The following is a 22608-nucleotide window of genomic DNA, read 5'->3' on the forward strand; positions in this document are numbered from 1 at the left end:
ATTTGCAGAACTACAGTGTTAGATTAGGAACAAAATAGACAAAGAATTGAGAGCATATAATTGGCACATTATGCCCATTGCCTTGGATACTAGTCCATGTCTAAATTCATAGCTTAAGACCAAGTATTAGAAAAATATTTATTGTCATATGAATCTTCCCATAAACGTCCTAGATGGACACTATTTTACAGGAGTCACTATCAAGTTGCAGGATTTAATTTTGAAACTCTTTTATGGAGACTTTTTGCCACTCATGATGGATCTCTTAGCACCACATAGGTTCAGTTTTATGCTTGATACATAATCTGAATGGTTTGCTGTTTTATCACTTTTTATGAATATATAATTCAGTTATTTCATTCTGATAAACCACCTTGGAATATAACTGAGAAATAGCATAAAATACTTATAGAAATAACAAACTTGCATCCTATTGCTGCTTGTGTTAAGAGATGCACATGCATGGTAGACTTGATACATATCACAGGTCTCCTATATTTTCTTCTTTGCATTTTTGAAACTTTCTTCTTGGTTTTCATAGCATTTCTTATTTTTGATACTCTCTGTTCTTTGCAAAGTGAAATATGGCTTCATTAATTAACGAATTTCATGGCAGGAAAGGAGAGGTGAAAAATTTCCATTAGGATCACCAACTGTGTTTGCAAATTTGCAGAGGTTTGCAAATTTGGAGGAAAGAAGTGTAGAAATGCCAGTTCTTGAAATAATAATAACAATAAAGCAAATTAGGTATAGAATCAGGATGCTTAGTCCAATAATTTTTGGCACGCTGAGTAAATTCCCATGATAAAACCTGTCTATTTACCTAAACTCTAGAGTCTGAAATTGTTATGGGAATAAAAACAGTTATATTTTTTTCTAAAAACTGGCTCAAAACCTAGGCTTATCCCAGCCTCACCCTTTCGAATGGCACCAGGGAGAACAAAAACAATTTGAGAAAATGATTCTTAATACCTTAGTCCACTGTATTTACACACTTTTTTGCAGATTCTCCTGCTGCATATAAACTATTTCAAATGTAGAGAGCCATCTGATATCTGATCCAAATAGATTTTCAGTACAAATCCTGTACCATGCCTGACCATTAATATAAAACTGGTCAAGTCAGAATGAAAACTCCAGTATACTTTTCGTATATTTTAATAGAATAGAATTGCACCTTAAAAATGTGAAATAAAGAATCTCTCTGTACAGCAAGCATGCCCAAATTTATTTTGTCCCATAAGGCCTGCGAAATACAAATGTACATTTAATAGGGTGAAATAACTTTGAAATTATAATATAAATGTTACAAATGTTGAGCCAATGCTATCTCAATTCTATGTTAGTAAATGAAACCAATCCTCAAAGTGTCCTGCAAAAAAATGGGAGAAAGGCCTAAAAATAATTTTCTGACAAACTTTTAAATAATCTTTGCAAAAAGAAAGGTTAGTACCTAGGTGTACTTACAAAAAACATCAGGCGTAAATAAGAGCAACTTGGACATGGGCCCAGTAGCTACTTGATTAAATAAGGCTGCATCTAACCCAGTCTCAATAGTCATTGATAATTGATGCGCTGCATTATTAATGAATTGCACATAGTTGTTCAACATCAAAGGATAAAAGAAGGCAGAAGTAATAAATTTAGGTCATAATGCAGATGGAAATGTTCTGTCTTAAATATAAAGACCTGGGATTAATGCAATGGCACTGTGACACATAAAATGGAAAGCTATACATGCTCCTTCCCCCAGCACAAGGACAGCTTACTAACAATTTCCTGACTACATGTCCACACCTCGCCACTTATATCTCCATCTCTTCCACAAATAAGGTGTTAGAGTTCATCAATGATTTATCTTCATCAATGATTTAGATGCAGGTATAGAAGGGATCTCATTAAATTTGAAGATGACACCAAGCTGGCAGGAAGATACAGAAGGAACTTGACAGACTGGAACACTGGGTCCTATCTAACAAAGCGAAATACAATGATTAGAAGAGTAAGGTTCTACATTTAGGCAAAAAAAAACTAAATGCACAGGTACAGAATAGGTAGTACATGGCTCAATAGTAGCAACTGTGAGAGGGATCTTGGAGTCCTGGTGGACAATCACGTAAATATGAGCCAGCAATGTGCTGAAGATGCAAAAAAAAAGCCAACACAGTCCTAGGCTGCATTGATGGAGGGATAGAATCCCAATCACATGAAGTATTAGTGCTGATTTACAAAGCATTAGTATGGTTACACTTGGACTATTGCATCCAGTTTTGGACACCACAATTTTTTTAAAAAATGTTGAGACTCTAGAAAGAGTGCAGAGAAGAAGAACAAAGCTGATTAGGAAACTGAGGCTAAAACATACAAAGAACACTTGCAAAAATTGGGTATGTCTAGTTTAATGAAAGGAAGGACTAGACGGGACATGATAGCAGTGTTACAACATCAAAGGGGCTTTCATAAAGAAGAGGGGTGCATGCTATTGTCCAAAGAACCTGAAGGCAGAAGAAAAGCAATGGATGGAAACTAATCAAGGAGAGAACCAACCTAGAACTAAAGAGAAATTTCCTTACAGTTGGAACATTTAATTAGTGGAATGACTTGCTTCCAGAAGTTGTGGATGCTCTAACACTCAAAGTTTTTAAGAATAGATTGGACAACCATTTGTCTGGAATGGTATAGGTTTTCCTGCATAAGCTTGGGATTGGATCTTCAAGGTCCTTCCAACTCCATTATTTTGTTATTCTGAGTTTGGAAATTGTTTTTCCCCTTCTCCTGTCTCAAAATATGTAGACAGTAACAGGGATGTTGATGAGCACTGAGACATGGTATGAAATGATGTGCTTTGTGTTGGCAATCTTTTGGGTCCAGTTGGTTCTACCTGAACACTCACTCCAGTTTGATCCCTTTATTTACCTGTCAGTCCTTTGTCACTTGATCTTTCTTTTTCTCCTTTAGGGAAGATAGGTAGTTCAGTCAATTCTAATAGGCATAGTGACCTCATAGAAGCAATATTTGATATTACTACTGGTAAGCTCTACCAAACACCATGTAACAGAAATTGTGCTTGTTGACTAGTGATACTCATCCTGCCCTTTTGTCATCTGGGATGTCAATGATACTCATCAGCAAGCACAGAAGCAAATTCAGAGATTATAATGGTTGACGATTTCATGAGATTTACCCCTGACTGATGAGGTAGAGAGGTGTAGAGCAGAGAAACGAACAGTCTTCCTACTTCCTACACTCCAAACAACAGCAGCATAAACTACAACCTGGAAAGCGTTGTGGGCCTTGCAATTACCTTGAAGTATGAGGAAGTCCCTGCTGTCTTCCATGTTATACTACTGTTTCTCTCACCTTTTTTCTTCCTTTGTCACTATTTTTTAATACATAAACTAAAAGAACTGTAGAACAGTCAATCTTTGTCTTTTGATTGGTGGTGTAGAAACTGACTAGCTAGAAACATCTCATTTGTGTACACTTTCTGCTGTTCAGTGGTGGGTTTCAAAAAATTTTGGAACCTCTTCTGTAGGTGCGGCCTGCTTTCTGGGTCCACTGGTAGAACCTCTTCTAACTGGTTCGGTAGATTTGACGAACAGTGAACTGGTGCGAACTGATAGGAACCCACCTCTGCTGCTGTTCCTAAAAGTAATCTATTTTTCAAAAGGTTACAAGGAGGATCTGGGTTTTTTTTTTCAGGCCAATAGGCTGTGGTTGAAAAGTGAACATTTTCAGATGGGAAAAATTTCAGCAACATCCATCCAGGTATATATATGGAAAGTCTTTCTGCTGATCCACAGGAATGGTGATCTCAGCCAATACAAATAAGGGACTGTGGTTGTAACTGAAGTTCTTTTCATTATTCTTAAAAAAATAGATGAGTTCAGTGGGTTGAAATTTTATGCAGACTTCTGAAAACCTGCATACCAGTATGTAGTTGTCTAAGTTTTATACAAGAACATAGAGTCTCTATGTCTTGTCCCCAAGGCCTTCATTGCATTCACCACTCCCAATTATCAGTGAATTGGAATTTTTATGGTAACAGAAGAGGAAAATTATTATCAAGTAAAGATGAGCAGGATAGATGGCAGGAATAGCACTGAGCTCTGCAAACTCATGGGAAAAATAAATAAGAAACAATCAAATATTTTTGGGAAGAAATCCAGTTGAATTGGATTTTAAAAATTATATTAGATTCTGATTATTTGAAATAGGTGCATTTTTTCAAGTCTCAGAACCCACTAGAGTTATATGATTTTGGGATTGAAAGTGAGTCTAGAGGAAGGAGTGAAGACAATATTTATATCTAATATTATCTAATATTTAATTTGATAAATGTTAGATCTTTTCTCCTTCCTGTAGACTCATTTTTGAGCCCAAAATCAATCATACCACTCAAGTGTGTTCTGAGACTTAAAAAAATATGTACCTATTTTAAATAATCAGAATTCAACAGAATTTTTAAATAAATAATAAAAAGATACATCTAGAGAGTATTTAAAATAAATTCCAATAAAAAGAATCCAATAGAATATCTAAATAAATATATTTGTGTTAGATTTATATGATGGAGATCCACTTCCAGTGTACTACTTCTTCTATATCTCATGCCCATAAAGGGGCAGTAGAAGGTAGATAGACCATTAAGGATTGAATTCTTTTCTGTTTTCTGATTGCTCTTTTCCTGAGAAATTGCTAATCTGAGTTTACTTATTTCTGCCTTTCTTCCTAGGCAGAATAAAGTACATACAGTAATTGCTTTCCTGGTATTTAGCTATGTGCTAAAGTGTACATGGCCCAGTAATGCATTTCTCAGCAAGAAGTTTATTTCCAGTTACACTTCACTAAACCTTGTTGAGACTAGATTCCCAATGGCATGAATGTTCACATGCAAACACAGAAACAGAACCTCCAACATATACCCTATCTTTGCTTCGTGGACAAGGCTGTTGACATGGGGATTTTAATGCAATTGCAAAACAATTCTGCAGTGTTATGAGATTAGAGTAATGGCCCAAAGTCCCTATATGAATTTGCCTGACTGGTGACAGTATTAAATTGGGCTTCTCAGTTCTAGTTCAACACTTTGACCAGTATGCCACTCTGGATCTCCTTTCTGTAGACTAATCCATCAGAATATGCTTCCTTTTAAGCATATGCTAGTTAGTTGACTCTTGGGAAAACTTGGAACTCCAAGAAAGAAGAAGATGCCAAAGCAAGTGATCCCAAACTCTTTCTAAAATTAATAAATTAGTGAGTCAAATGGGTAGAAATCAAAGTTCCATTTATACTGTCTAATTTCCAAATTCTGTATTACCAAACCATAGGTCCAATGAAACTCCATAAGACTTTCTTCTGAATCAACATAATCTGCCAAATGATCCTTTGAATGAAATTATAGTAGAAGTTTAGTTGTTCTGGATATTGTTACATTCATTATCCCTATGGAATTCTGTCTTAACTTTCTTTTTCAGGGAAATGAAGGAAATCCTTTCATTTCTAATTATGGTCAAGGTTGTCTTCCCATATATTTTACAAATGCCCTTTAACTTAATAATATCATTTGGTGTTCTAAAAATCATGCTAAAATTCAAGATTCATGTTACTAAAATATCCCTCTCTACTCATTTCACATTTTCTTTGACAGAATGATAATCCTAGATTCATGGATTTGGCAATGCCTTAGATTATTTAAGAGTTCCATTGGAATTGTTAGCTGTATCCTGATTTTAACTTGAGTTGATACAAAGAAAACAAAAAGCATAATACCACCCATATTAAATCATATACATGATACTGTGCCATTTAGTAAATGGCACAGACAGAATTTCTAGAACATTTCTCAATAAAATGTCTGCATATGCTTTTTGTATTGATACTTTTTAAAATGGAATACACAAATTACATCTGCTCCAGGTCCTGTATATGGTTCTAAATGTCTTCTAAACGTTGGTCTGAATGATTATTTTAATATGACAAAAAGAAAAGTTTCTTAGGTACATGGGAGATAAGCCTTTTCTAAATTGTCTAATTTAAATAGAAATAGTAGGGGCAGGATTTTACATAATAGACATGGAAATTAGGCTGGGCTATTTTTCAATTACATACAAAGCAAAATACATCTTTTAGGTATCTCCAAAGTCATGAAGAATTCTGAATCTACACATCCTTAAGTCAACATTTTATTGGCTACACAAAACAAAGATTTAGGCTGAATCCGAGGGTAGAAATATGAGGGTAGAAATGCATGCAGATATTCTCAATATGCCAGTGAATTTGAAAGGTAGTTCATACTCTTCTATTGGTTTAATATAGAAAATTCTTCAGTTAGTGCTGAGAATATTTCAGATATTTTCTTGATAAATTAACCAAACTGTATAATTGGGTATGTCGGTGGATGATGTGTTGGTGGATGACAGGTGGTGATTATGAGATTTCTAAAATAATGTGGTATATTCCAACTGTACTAAGATAATATAATTATTAGATGAAACAACACAGATAAATGGTGACGTGAAACATATGGGGGGTTGTAATAGAAAGCAATCATTGTGTTTTGGAAAATTAAATACAATTTTATATACATATATATTCTGATCCGAGATTCTGCACTATAAGCATGTAATACTAAGGGAACTAGGTTGTCTTAGAGCAGGGGTATCAAACTTGATTTCATTGAGGGCCACATCAAGGTTGTGTTTGATCTCCAGCTGGGGGGCATGGCTAGGGTGGGCTTGGCCAGCTTGACATCTTATGTTGGGGGCACCTGTGGCAGCCTGAGCACTACCAGCGAAAACAAGCTCCCAAGCTCCATTTTGGCTGGCAGAGGCACCACGGGCCAGTCCTTCACTGTTTCTAGGATGGCCCCATAGGACAAATCTAAGTACCCCATGGGCTGGATCCCACTTCTGGGCCTTGAGTTTGACACCCCTTAGAAGATAGTTGATAGGCCATGGGATCTTATATAACACAAATATGTCAATAATGTCACAAACTTCATGCAGTTTCAATGTCCGTCTTTTTAACGATTTGAACAGCAGTGAATGTCTATTAGTATTCAGAAAAGAAAAAAGATTTAATTGAGCTGAGCTTGAATCCCAGTTGTACACAGATATACAGAAGTAGCTTGCCATTATCTTCTTCTGGTATGTATTTAAATTTCCAACTTAATCAACAGCCTTAGGTTCTTTTAGCAGCATTCAATCCAAACACTACCCACTATCCAAATCTTGAAAAAGCTGATTAGCTTTTTCAAGATCATCTAAGGTCAACCACCTGAGCTGTGCTAGGAGTTAGGACTGTAGCATTAAAAATTTAGTTGAAGATCTTCATTGAATTATTTATTCTTTCTATAACTAGGTATATTCCAGACTGGAGAAGTTTTTTTCCTAGATATTTTCCTTGAGGTTTTTTTCTTTTTCATTCTTGAGTAGATTGTTTAAATTCCAAAATCCTTTATGCATAGCCATTCTTCCCACAACTCTTGCTTTGCTGAGAACAAGGAAAGCATTAACTACCCAGTGTGTCGATTTCTGCTTCAATTGAGCAAAATGTAAGCAAATGTTTCTTTTTTTTCCCCCACACCGAGATCTGAAAGCCTTGGGGTTTTTTTTCCTTAACTTTTGTGCATGCCAGAAATAAACAGGTAAAGAGCTCAGCATTCCCCAAATTGGTGCCTTTCAGATTTTAACTCCAACATCCCTGGCCTTGAGAGCATCAACTGGAGAAGGCTGGTATCTTATGATATATCAAAACATTTAGACAATTAAGATCAAGTGATACAATATGCTAATAATAATAAGTGCAATTTCAAAATATCTGGAGCACTACTTGAACACTATCAGCACTGACAAAATCAGTCAATTGCAAAAGTCAGTTTTACTTGGAATGGCTTAGATCCTGCAACAATACCATTAATATTATTACACAACATCTGCCTATTTCAGATCCTTGGCAAGAATTCTACAGGTCTCTAAGCATCTGATTGATTGTACAACTAACCATAAGCACAACAACAATAATAACAAACTCTGCTCTTTTAGAAGCCATGGTGGCACAGTGGTTAAAATGCAGTATTGAAGGCTAACTCTGCCAACTGCCAGCAGTTCAATTCTGACCAACTCAAGGTTTACTTAGCCTTCCATCCTTCCGAGGCCAGACACAGATTGTTGGGAGCAATATAATTGCAATTAAAACATTCAGGTGTTTTGGGATAATTTCTATAATATGTTTAGCACAATGGGTTTTTTTATTTCAAATATATTTACTTATTGAAGCAGTAACTGAGAGTCTTAAGCCACTAACATTGGCTAGAATTGTCATAAATGGAACCAATCTCTGTGAGAGGGACCAAGTTTCACATAGGCAATATTCATGCAGAAGAAAAGCACACAGCAGCATAATTATAATTTAAAATAATTATAATCAGAATAACGTATCTTACAGATGTCTTTCTGGGTGTTAATGCCCTGTTGTACTGCCTCATTTCAAAGGAAGCATTAAACAAATTCCCTTTTTATACTCAACTATATATGCTTTCTTTCAAACAATTTTGCCAAGAAGCAAAATAAAGCAACAGTGTCTCTTTTTCTTCCAAATGTTCAAGCAAACCTCCAAAACAACATTACCACTTTCCCCCACATATTTCTCAGGTGTGTGAGAAAGGTGATTCCCTCTTCCACGCCCTTAACTAAAATATTTACATAGATCATTTCTGCAATTTACTTCCAAGAGAACTTTTCTATGACTATTTCAGACTTGCAATAGTAGAGAGAAAAAAGAGGGGGGAGGGAGGGAGAACACTGAAATACTTTCCTTGACATTTTTGGCTGTGATCAACTTGGTTTGGTCTGGCATCTGCAGCTGGTTTTACATAACTCATACACAGTCCCACAGCAACTCCAATTACTCAAAAATGACTTGGTCTTCACAATGTACTTCTCTGTTTTATGTCCAGAATATCTTGGTTAAAAAGGAGGTGGGAAAGAGGGAGGGAGAAGACACAACATGAATTCTAGAGAGATTTCTTAAATGAATCTCATGCCTTCTTTGTCTGTTGAATGAAAAATGGCTGGGATAAAGGAGTTTTTCCCGTTCTGGTGACTTCCAGATCCAGCACTGAACTGACCACCCACAATTCTCAGCCAGGATACCAAGCGAAAGAAGGATGGAATAGAAAATGTTATAAGTCAAGGAAAATGCAAATGTGTTATAAATGGCAATAGGGATAGAATATAATCAAACACACGAAAACACATATTTATACAACTATATTTTTATTTCATTATAAAACATTTATGACAAGTGGTACTTAAGTTCTGTCTGGTTTTATTTTATTTTATTTTGCTGTTGCACAACAGTGAAAGAAAATTCTATGGCCAAGTAAGTATGGCAAAATGCTTAGCACATCTGTCACCTTACCTCTTATTGCTCATGTAGTCATTGGCTGTTTTACAACTTAAGAACATGGAAAATAAATCCAACAGAGAATTGCTTGTTCTGAGGCTGATTTTCAATTTCATTCAGTAGGGCTGCATAGAAAGATATTACATTTGCTGAATATCATCAGCATTTTGATGATGAACATTTGTTCCTTTACCTTGCATGGTAAAAGACATCAGAGAGAAATGTTTGGAACATCAGCCCAAGATAAAAATTTAAGAACCTTTTCCTTCAATATTTTAAACTAATACTATAGATGATATTGTAAAGACTACAATCCCATATGTACTTCCTGGCAGTGACATGCGGTGAGGTTTATGGCTGGTGAGGCAGCAATTTTTTTTTTACTTGTGGACTTCAACTCCCAGAATTCCACAGCCAGGCATGCTCAGTTCCGATTTAAAGCGACAGCATTTGTTTTTCTCGTTTGCTAAATAAGTTTTCTTCTTTCTTTTTTTTTCTTCTCCCTTCCCCTTCTCCCTCCCTCTCCCCCCCTCAAACACACACACACACACACACACACACACACACACAAAGTTGGATTGGAGGGAGTCAGGGAGACCACAGGAGAAGGCAGGAAGCCAGTCAGCCATACTGGAACACAGACACTTTTCCCCAGCCCCGGAAGGATCCAGTCCAGCTTCATTGATTACAGGTTTCAAAAGACAACGTGGCTCTGCCTGCAATCAAACTACACTTGGCGAGGGAGAGCACTTCCCATCAGCCTTTGCCCAAAGTCCCGCACCAGGAGGATGAAGTTTGAATTCCTCCCCCTCCCTCCGACCCACACGTACCTTTTCCTACTTTTTCAGAGAGGATTTCAACTCTGCTCTTGCCTGCCATCATGAAAAGAAAAAAAATGTAAAAGGAAAAAGGCAAGAGCTGAGGTCAGGCTGAGGTAGTTGCTGCCAGAGTCACTGTGGATGACTCTGCTTAACTGTTTAAAAAAGCCTCTAAAAAGTGCCCTCTACAGGAGGAGCCGGGAGAACGATGTGCCTCATCTACATCAAGAATTTTTCAGCTTTTAACCCTTGCTTAACTCTGCTCCGAGTGATCATGAAACGCCTAAAGTCAGACAGACTAGACGAGGCACATCATTCTCCTGCCTCCTCCTGCAGAGGGCACTTTTTTGAGGCTTTTTTAAACAGTTAAGCAGAGTCATTCACGGTGACTCTGGCAGCAACTAGCTCAGCCTGACCTCAGCTCTTGCCTTTTTCCTTTTACATTTTTTTCTTTTCATGATGACAGTGGTGAGGCTCTGCCTCCCCTGCCTCCCCTGACTGCACGTCCCTGCTTTCTGGAGTTATTTTGTAGACCTGGTATATCTCACAGCATGCACCAGTAAGTTATTTCTTTCATTAGTTATAAACATAATAATTAAATTTAAAATCTGTACGCTCCTATCCCTTCCCTTCTTTTTAATTGTTAGCTAAAACAATATTATTTACTTTACAATTATAGTACTATATAAAGCATGGTTTTCTGAACCCAAACTGTATGTAATCATTGCTTCTTTATTTTATTTTTTCATTCATTAGATTTCAATACTTTATTATTTTATAAATAACTCAAGTGAACAAATTTAATAATACTTCTTAAACTTAATACTTCTTCCAGCTCCTATTTTCTATATTCGTTATGCCTCTTTTTCTATTTTTTTCCTATTTGCTATGCCTCTTCATTGGCTAAACACATGAAAAACTACAAGGACCAGTGGTGGGTTCCTACTGGTTCAGACCAATTCAGCTGAACCGGGAGTAGCTTGGTGGCCTGGGTCACAGGAACCGGCAATGATCCAGGCCTGCTAAGGCCCCAAACCAGTTGTCCCAGTGGCACTGTAGGCACTGCCATTTTGTTATTTACTTCTGTGCATGCGCAGCGCAATTTTAGTTGTACTGTGCATACACGTGGGGCGCATCCCTGAGCGAACCAACAATAGTCTCTGCCAGAACCCACCCCTAATAAGGACAGATCTTTCTTACAAATCAAAAAAAGCAGAATGTTGTTTCATCGTTTGCCTTGTGCCTTGGCTTGTGAAACACTGGAGATAACTGAGGAATCTAGGAATTATGGTCATGGAAAATCTACCAATACCATAAATTCTCACAATTTTAGCTATATGATCAAAGGATGATAAATGTGATAAAAGTAATGGGTGGAATTAGTCCTAGGAATTTTTTTAGGTGATGTAGGAAAATAAAGAATTTCCATGAAAATATATTTCATAGCTAGGTTGATGTTTGAAGTGCCATCCATAATGCAGCTGTATTCCCTACCAACATTTCATCAACACTATTATTATTCTTAGAACGTCTGAGTCTCAGTTCCTATTCATCCATTCTGAATTATTGATCAGAATAAAAAGCTATTTAATAAGTTTATTTGACAGAAATCGTTTGGTCATACCCACTGTCAAAGGACCATTAAATCTTCATCCACTTCTTCTCAATGAGATGATAGATGCATAACCTTTTAATATACAGACATAAGATTTCTGCCTAAAGGTTATACACAGACAGTAATGGGATCTTGTTTTGCATATTTATGTGAAGGTTATGCCCAAACACACACAATTAAATTTATGTTCGCTATTTTATTATCTTATGCTAACCCAAGCAAAAGAATAAAATTGTATACTGTTTTGAGCTGACCCTTTTAATTTGCCTCCCTATATATTATAATTTGAGTCACAGAATTAGTTCTGACTCAGATGTTGTTCTAATGCATATTCCATTTTGGAAAATGCCAGGCTGCCTTCACTGTGAAGCTTCTTTAAAATGGTAGAAAGGAAAATAAATACCAGCATTCCCAGCAATGCCACAAAAATGGGACAGAAAATTTAAGCCATCTATTTGTCATAAATCTGAATACATACTTCAAGGAAAAAGTGTGGAAGATTCAGAACATCCCAACCACCAGTTTTCTGGACTAAGATCAGGGTCTGAGAGAGGAAGCAAGAACAGTTTCCAGTAGACTATTGAAATCTAGCCATGAACAAATTAAGGCATGTGCAATCTCCTCTTTCAGAACATCTAGATCATCTACATGCTCATCATATAAAAATCAGACTCTTATTAATAATATCACTCTACATATGTTAATATGTATATTAATGTATAATAATATTAATAACACTCTACACATGTTTTGGCCCATGGCATTCTTTTTCAATTGCAATTTGTCCTTGTTGCTTCAGTTTTATTCATTACAACACAACATTTGGAGGCAAGGATGGGATTTTCTGAAGGTTGAAGACCAGCTGAAAGGTGGTTTGGCAGTCAAGTACTCAAAAAAATCTCTATATGAAAACCTGAACAGATTATGCCTAGTATACATAAAACAAAAGTGCTATTCTTGAGCACATCAAACAGTCTGCTGTTTTTCAATCAGATTCCTGGGAATTGTATGGAAAAGGGTGTTTCCTTTATCTTGAAGCAAACAAGGTAGTCAATCCAGACCATAAATGAGCTACACTCAAAAGCCCAGATAGTTGCTATAAAAAGCATTGTTTGGTCCTTTATTACTGCCATAACATCAAAAAACATTTCATGAACTTCTGAAATTTCAAGCGTGACCCGTCAAAACTGTGCTCGACTAAACTGCGCCCGATTAAACCGCGTCGCTGACATCATCAACAGGGCGACAACAGCCTGCGTGGAGAAAGAAGGGTGCTTTAAATAGCACTTTGAAAGCAAGCCGATTCAACTTAAGGTAAGGGTTAAGTTTAGGGTTAGCTTTAGGGTTAGCTTTAGGGTTAGGTTAAGGGTTAGGGTTAGGTTAAGGGTTAGGGTTAGGGTTAGGGTTAGGTTAAGGGTTAGGATTAGGATTAGGGTTAGGGTTAGGTTAAGGGCTAGGTTTAGGGTTAGGTTTAGGATTAGGTTTAGGATTAGGATTAGGTTTAGGGGGGTTAGGTTTAGGTTTAGGGGTTAATTTTAGGTTTAGGGTTTACAGCGTGCTTCTGTCTCCGTGCTGTTGTCGCCCTGTTGATGACGTCAGCTACGCGGTTTAGTCAGACGCGGTTTAGTCGAGCGCAGTTTTGTGGTGGAACCAATTTCAAGTAATTACTGGGAGTTAATTTCTCATCTGCGCCATCAGATGATGAGACATGTACATTTCACAGCAAGACAACTGTATGCCCAAAAATTGAAGGTCATTTTGATTCCCACCATAGATGAGTGGATACAGAAGCTGATGAGTTGACAGAAATGGCTAAATTGATCATTTTGATTAAAAAAAAAAAAACAATATACCTTTTTTGCCACATGAAGATTTCTTCTGAACTTTGTTTCTGAGGTGGGGAAAAAATGAAAGTTTGATTTTGGGTTTTACCAATTGGACTGATATGTGTTGATAGAAATGGCTAGTTTACATTACTGTAGTATGGAAAAGCAAAAAAGTTGTAGTTTGATGTTAATGTTTTATTTTACTGCAACAGAGTCAGAAGTCAACACTTTTTTTCTTTTCCACAGCTCTTCTTCACTTCTCTTTTCCCCCCTTATCCGTCACTGTCTTCCTATTATCTTTTGTATTTTGTATCTTATTTTATAAAATAATAACATTTTCTGAGGGGAAAAAAGAAACACGTACATTTCATAAATGAGTTCAACAGAATTTATTGGAAAACCATTATCTGTTTATACCATAAATCACCATAGTTTATCGCAACACTGGAATTTTGGAACATTTTAGAAGCTAAGCCTTACATGTGCCAACTTTCATGAAAGCCACAGGCATATTTTTTTTGCCTAGTGTGAGAAAAAAGTAGAGAACTTTAAAATATTACATATGGAGTTACCAAGGGGATCCAACAGGCTTTGTCCATTGTACCAATGCTAAAACTAACAAAAGGTGAGATTGTGTAAGTGTAGTTTAAATATGTTACTTAAACAGAAGGTCTCCAATGCCTGCATGCAACTAACTACATGTTCTGAGGAAATGTTTTTTTTCACAACTAGATCAAGGTATCAAGAACTGTCTGATAGAGAAGATTTCCAAACTGTTATGACTCATCTCAGAAAATTTTGAGTTAAGCAGCTCCAGTTTGGAATCTCTGTGGCTCTTGGATTATTCCAGCAATGCATATAGATTCTGTCTTTTGGAATATCAAGTATATTAAGCCACATTTTGATTATTTTCTCACTAAGGAATGAACAATGGAGAAACTTGCTACTAAAATTCAGGAAATGTTGCAATGTTTTGACAAATCTGGTATTCATTACAGAGAAAGAGAAGTGGAAAATTAGAACTGAAAGTGTCCCTTGACTTTGACATTGATTCTTAAAATTTTCACCATCTGCATAAATTGAAATTGGATGGCATACAGGTTTAATAAATTATTATGATTGATAATCCAGGACAACGTACAGGCAATACATGCACATAACCCCAAAACAAAGGGGGAGCTTCTGGTATGCCTAATCTCCTTCAATGTCTATCATGTCTTTCTTCCCAAAATGGTGACTTTGGCTATATCACTTCATTACTTACCGAGTAAAAGAGTTCTGTGGTGCTAGACTCAACAGGATGGAGATGCTTTCCAGAAGTACCTAGGCACTACTGCATGGGTGTGAAACTCGCTGCGTCACATGATGTATTGTGGTGTTTTTCCCCTTCACGGAGTTGGGGTAGGTGTGGCCTGCATGTGACGCATCCACCCTGTGGGCCACCAGTTCGACACCCCTGCAACTACTGAAATAATTTAAACATGAAGCAACAGAAGTATGTACCAAAGAACCTGCAATTTCTTTTTACTGGATCTTACAAATATTCATTAAATAAAAATTAGCAATCCTTGTGGAAATAATACTAAATGGACTTGCTGTCAGGTGGTTCTCAGTCAAAATCCAAGGCCTGCAAATGAAAACTGGGGCAGCTAGGGACTCCAGAAGTCAAATACATAAGTACACATAATATTGAACTGTTAATCAGACCAAAACATGAGATTTGCCATCTTAAAACACAAAAACAATCTTCTTAAAATTAATTGAAGAACATTCAAGAGGAAATGGTGAATATGACATTCCATCATAGCTGATCATGATACCGAAAGCCTTTATCATAAATACAGCATCCAAGGGAAGTATATAGAGAGTATACAAAATAGCATCCAGAGCTGATCCTGAACATATCTATCTATCATCTATCTATCTATCTATCTATCTATCTATCTATCTATCTATCTATCTATCTATCTATCTACCATCCATTCATCCATTCATCTATCCATCCATCCAGCCATGTCTATTATTAGATAAGAGCATGATTTTTTTCCAGGAATTCAAAGTGGTATAATTCTTTCTGCCTTTTTGTTCCCAGAAAATCAACTCTTTTGTAACACTTTGGTTAAACAGATATATTGCTTCTATGGTTTATGGTGTTTTTCCTCCCTTGCAGCTGACATGGCATGGGAACAACGCTTTTGATGTTACACCATTCTTCTCCATGCAGCACATTAAGGTTGATCTTCAACTACTGGATTGTTTAATTTCTTAAACAGAACCAATGCAACATAGGCCACCTGTGCCTGACATCTAGTGGTAGCTTGATCAAATTATCAGATGTGCTCAAAATCTCGAGGAATTACAGGCTGCTAGCAATAGCGCTTCACAGTGCTTTACAGTCCTTTCCATCTTTTCTCTGGATCACTAAAATTTTCTTCTTCTTCTTCATCTTTTTGACAAAGCTATCTGTGTGCAACTAGAAAACAGCTGGTTATACCAAAATCCATTTCTTGTCTTTTGAATTATTTTATTAGAAACATCTAAATGTGCCTAGCTATTATTACAAAAGAATTCAGCAGCGGACAGATTTTTAAATCACTGTATGAGAAATCTTTTTTTTTTTTGGTAAAATATTTCTTTCTTTACACAAGTTTGTAGCTTTACAAATCATACTTCCCAAGCAGAGAGGAGTGGGACATTTAGTCAGCTTCTATTTTAGTGCAAAAAGTCAAGACATGTAAAACTTGTGTTTAATGCTTAGAAGGATAAAACCATGCACCTTGATTAGCAGTGATATGCAAGTAGTTTTCTATTGCTTTCTTCTTAAATGTTTTTATCTTCCAACTTGTCCCACATTTCTAATATTTAATTAAGAGTTTAGTTCAGAGGCTTAGCAGGACCAGCCCTGATTAAGTCTGAATCTAGTCAAAGTTAGTCAGGTACTGCCATCTGTTGAGTCACTTTTTATTATCTATAACTTAAGCACACTTATAGATAAATATTTGCATTCTTGACCATGGTTTATGTTCTTTGCCTTTTTTAAAAGTTCATATATTTCATAAAAATAGTGGTGCAGTGGCCTAGAGGTGGAGTTCTCACCTCACAATGAGGGTGTGAGTTCAGGCCTAGGTAGAGGCAAATATTTCTCACTCTGGGTACACTGAGAATATATCTGCTGAACAAAACTCTGTATTGGCGACAGGAAGGGCATCTGACCATTAAAATACTCTGCAAGTTCCATCCAGTTGCCCAGACTCCACCCTGCAAGGGATTATGGAGTTAAAAGATGATGATGATATATTTCAGGAAAATGAGCATAAAATTGATTGTGGAGAATGCTCATTAAAACAAAAGAAGCCTCAGTGAAACAACATGCATAATAATAAGAATCCTCCCTCAAAAGTAGTGTGAATGTCTACCCAAATATGAATGATTTAAAAACAAAAACAATCAAACCAATGAAGAAAAAAAGCTAGAATGAATTTTAGAGCAGCATTGTTTGCAGGGATGAGTAGTAGGCAACTGTCAAAAATGTCAAGGCAATTGTTGAAGGAGAATCAAAGTTCCATCCCTTTGCATATGCTGGCACATATACAAATGGCTAGAGCTTTTTATTGTACTTCCTTGACTACCATTTTTAACTTTTACCCCAGTTGTGGAAAGCCACTGCCTGAGGTTTTAGAAAAAGAGTGAAGTCAATCCTGTTGCATTTGTTCATCTTTGCTTGTGAGAATACTGCAAACCCACAGCAACACCTCTGCAGAAATTAAAGATGTCTAATTTCTAGAAAATTGCGGCCACCTTGCAGAAAAGAAAGACCTCAGCTGAGGCAGAGGCACTATTTTATTTGGTTTCAAGGTCATATTCTGGCAGTAGATAGTCTTCTGACAACCTTTTTTTAAACAATGGTTCAACGGCTGATCCAGATTAGCTCCGAGGCATCATTTCAGCAGTGCACTTCTTCAAATACTTAATGATATCCATATGTTATGATGTTTCTTGGCTTTTATTCTTTTCCTTGGATACATCTTGAAAAGACTTTGGCTCCATAACTCGTGTCGTTATCTCAAGCCATCAAGTTCTTTGAAAACTTCCTTATTAATCTTGGCTTTCTGCCTTCATAGCAACAGAGTTAACCTTTTAAAAAAATGATGGCATTTATTTTCCCAAATTGTATTTTCTGACCGAAAAATAAGACCCCTGTTTTATTCAGCTATTATTAGCATATTTTACATATTCTGGTGACATAAAGAACAAAGTATATAGATAAAGGGCATGCAGAAAATCCATAGCTTTTGTTTGAAATAGTGGAAGAACATTTAATAATTTAATGTGCAGAAGTATGATTCAGTAGTGATATCCGTATTCCTTTTTCAGATAAGATTAAGGACATTTCTGTCAGAAGGAATGGTGTAGTTCCAACTGGGTTAACTCACCCTATTAAACCATACTTAAGTCATCCTATTAAACCATACTTAACAACTGAATAATTGCTGAATAAACCACAACTGTATGGACTTGCATATTATAGTATGCCGTTAACTATAGTTTACCAAACATAACAGTTGATTAAAATCACACTATACACATTTACTTAGTTCATTCATTTATCAGAAGTCAGTGAAATTATCCTTTGGGATTTTTCTGGGCATATTGACTCATTTTGCAACCAAAGATTACATTCATATATTTTGGGGTTCTGAGAAAGACTGAAAGGGGTTATTTTACTTTAAATTGTCACCCTAATAAGTCTTCAGGCCATACTTTTCTATATAATGCTTAGTTCACTAGAAAGAACATAACTATGAATGACATAGTTCTGCTGGATCAGGTCAGTAGCTAATTAGTTTTCAATCCTAACCAGTTTAATAGCTCTAGTAAGCTCATAAGCAGAATGAACAGTCTCTTATTTCTTTTCAAAGTAGACAGATTCAGATGTTGGATGTAGTGTATAACAATTAGTAACCATTTATCCAAATCAGAAGTTTGACTTGGCCCCAGGTTTTTGTTGTTTTTGTTTTATGGTTTTATATGGCTGTTTAAAATTTTGATTGAAAAAAATTAGCTGGTTGTAACATGACCGCTACGCTACACCAATGTTTTAAATAAACAAATAAAGAAATCCTCCAAGAAGTGTACTAATCCTTTTTTTTTACGTCACCCATTCCAGAAGATATTAACCTCCCAATTACTGTACTTTTTCTGATATATCAACATTCCTTCATATGTCTATGTTAATACATTGCATATCAAAATATGGTTTATGTTTTGGTACAGATATGGAGTCCTAGTTTCATGATTTGTACATTAGTTTACAAATGCGTATCGGATGAACTCAACCAACTGGTTATTCAATATATCATATTTTACCAAAATCCCAGTCAATTATGTTAATCAGCTTATAATAAACTTTGGTCTCTTTACATTAATGCTTATACTTTAAAGCTGAGTTGTGAATTTTTGTAATACACAATGAATGCTGACCACTCATATTAGGAAACTACAGTGCCTAACAGTGCAGCTAAATGATTAGTTACTTGCTTATGAGCCAGCTTTCCCCCCAAAAAAAGAAATACTCTGGCAGATGACCATCAGCAAGGTGGGGGGGAAAAGCAATCAAAATACTAGCTTTTGGTAGAATTCCCTAGAATTATTATGCATGAACAGGCTAAACATGTTTTGCCCAGGATTACATGATATAGTGTATCAGAATGAATAGGATCTCATAATGTAGGAACATGTGGGCTATGAAACCAGCAAATTACCTGAATATACTTATTTTCCTCAGGTTGAAATAATTTTTAGGGCTATATGCAATGTTTTCCATTTGGCCGTTTTTAAAATACTCTTGCATCCCGTTTTCAGTGCTGATTGATAATCTGAATCTGACAGATTGAAAGAGTAGAACATATTACATTCTGCTTTTCAGTATTTACTATAATGTGTATGAGATTTGGCTCCTTCTGATTCTATATCTACCTATATCCAAAATGGGCAAGTTGCTACTTCTTTTTGACACAAAGTATTATGATCTCTGTGATAACAAACATTTCCATTGCTAAAGTGAAAATGAAAAAAAAAATGCAAACATGACCGAGCATCATTTTACTTATGCATTTTTCTAATGTTTCTGGTTATTGATCATAAGCATACATTTGTGTGTGTGTATGGTGTGTGTGTGTGTGTAAGAGAGAGGGTGGGAGGGAGGGAGATAGGGAGAAGGAAGAATAAAGAATAAATCTGGTACATAGTACATTTGTCTACTATTTTCAGATATACCAATGTTCATTTTTAAGGGAAATAATTCTTCCTGGAACCTTAAATGAAAAGGTTTGTTGTTCTTTTTCCTAAAAAGAATTATTCCTAGAATCTTGGTGCTGTTCAACAAATCAGGGTTGACATTTCTATCTTTCACTGATGTGCATAAAAATGAACATTTAGGCAAAGTACTGACTTTGATTGTTTCTATATTTTGCAGCATATAGAAAAAATTCTCATTAATTCCTGCCAGGAAAATTTCATGGATATGTCGATGAAGACAACAGAAATGAAGTTGAACCCAAACGACACATTAAAAAATGAAATGTGTGGTGAAATATAGACATCTTGAATATCATCTTCAGCCAGCATAAAGGTTTTCACAAATCTATTTAGTTGCCTTTCAAACAGTTAAATGGTGATCTAAACTGGATTGTTCTGATTGAAGTTTATGCTGCCACTATGAAGAGAGTTTATTAAGAGCACTCACAAAATGCTAATTCCAAGTATGCCCACAATGTAAAATAGTCTCTTACTCTGGGACTACATTCCACATATTTTTAATATTCTGTACAAAACAAGTCTTAAATAGGTAACTTGTATATATGTATGTAAGTACTTGTGTTAAGATTGGATGGACACGGACTCCACATGACTTGGTTATCTGGAGTTCATCATCCTATTGAAAGAGAGTCCAAGCAAAAGCCTTGGATTCAATCCAAAGGAATACTTGTAACAGAATAAAAGTTGGAAGGAACCTTGGAAGTTTTCTAATCCAACCCACTGCTCAAGAGGGGAAACCCTATACCAGTGATGGCAAACTTTTTTGGCATCGACTGCCCAAACTGGAGCACGCGCACATGCCAAAGCCCCCAAAACTCAAAAGACCAGCTGCCCGGTGTGCACATGCCACTGGCCACCTGGTCTTTGGATTTCTGGCATGCGCATGCGTATCCGTGAACTTGTCTTCACACATACCATAGGTTCGCCATCACAGCCCTATACCATTTCAGACAAATGGTTGTCCAGTCTTTTCTTCAAAAACCTCCAGTATTGGAGCACCCACAATTTCTGGAGGCAAGTTGTCCCACTGGTTTATTTTTCTCATTCTCAGGAAAATTCTCCTTAATTCTAGGTTAATTCTCTCCTTGATTGGTTCCAATCCATTGCTTTTGTGGGCTATTTGCTAAATATAGACATAGTGTAGCCTAATGTTTAAATACCACTTCGTTCTTCTGAAACATAAAGACAATTTAAAGCTCCTGTTTATTGTTCATAAAGACCTCTTCTTCCTGTGCTGATTTTTGAGTGCTGAGATTTGTTCTTTACTTGTATCATTTTATAAAATATTTTATAATTGTTCAATTAATGAGGGCTGGTTGCAGTAGGATAATTACTTAATTATCCTAGGGAATCTGGGAATATTGACCAAATAGGTAACAATAAGCAGCATTCAATGTTACAGTACCAACACAAGATTCAAATCTAGTTGCAGTGTCGGGTTCTCACTGGGGAGCAGCAATGTTTGGAATCCTTTTTCTATATGAGGTAGATTTAATGGGCCACTGAGGGAAAAGTGGAACAGCTTGAAGGCAGCTGCATGCACAATAAGCATTGATCGTTTGCATTTCCTTACAATACACCTGGTCACTTGAGAGAAGAACAGAGAGAAGTTTATGAATCCTGAATAATTTTCTTGAAAGCAGATGAGCAAAGCATGGAGAAAATGAGGAAGAAATGCCCGTATACATGAAATTCCATCCAGCTCATGGCATGGTTAAAATGCAGTTTTGTAAAAAGAAATCTGGACAATATTTATTCTTGTTCATTGCCTGAATCAATATGGCAAAGAAAGAAAATATACTTCATTTAGAACAAGGTTAGGTATGCTTCTTTTCATATACAGCATAAATAGATCATGTTTTTGCTGCATTTTTACATCATTTGAAGATATTTTGCTACAATTGTGTTAGATCAAAATTTAATAGCTTTTCATTTCTCTATTTTTCTTTGGTAAATTTCTGGCCTAAAAGCTTTGATTTGTGTGCTAATATAAAACAAAGAGCGGAAGTACAAATACTGAAAAACAGCAACAAAACCTACATGGAAGTATTTTTGTATAAAATAGTACAAAATATACCATTAACTGTGAATAGCCTTAGTTTATACATTCACTATATATATGTGGTATATTATAAAACAGCTTTAATGACTCATTATCTAATGATTGTGGTCTACTCAATTTTGCATTAAAGGTTTATTGACTTGGGTTAAACAGCTAGAAAGATATTAAGTTGTAATAAAAACAGTATAAAAGTGCTTGTATATCTAAGTATTTGTTGTTCTTAATTATCTGACTTCACTCTTCAACACAAATAGACCTTACATCAACTTAAATTTCAAGGACATGCAATAAACTAGAGAAATCACAGTGGAGCAAATTTCTTTGGTGAGTCAGAATCATATATAAATTTGAAAGATGCACATTACACATACAAAGCAGAATATAAATAGCAAAAAAGGGACTTTAAAGAAAACCGGGAATATATAAATGGCTTTAAAAGTGATAATCTTTTATAAGAAATTATGCAGATCAGAATAATCAGATAGAGCCTGATTTTCCTGAGTAATTTCAATTTCAAAATATTGATTGAAATAATTGCAATTTATGGATAATTTTAGTACA

The sequence above is a fragment of the Thamnophis elegans genome, chromosome 3 (assembly GCF_009769535.1).
Source record: "Thamnophis elegans isolate rThaEle1 chromosome 3, rThaEle1.pri, whole genome shotgun sequence".
Taxonomy (NCBI): Eukaryota; Metazoa; Chordata; class Lepidosauria; order Squamata; family Colubridae; genus Thamnophis; species Thamnophis elegans.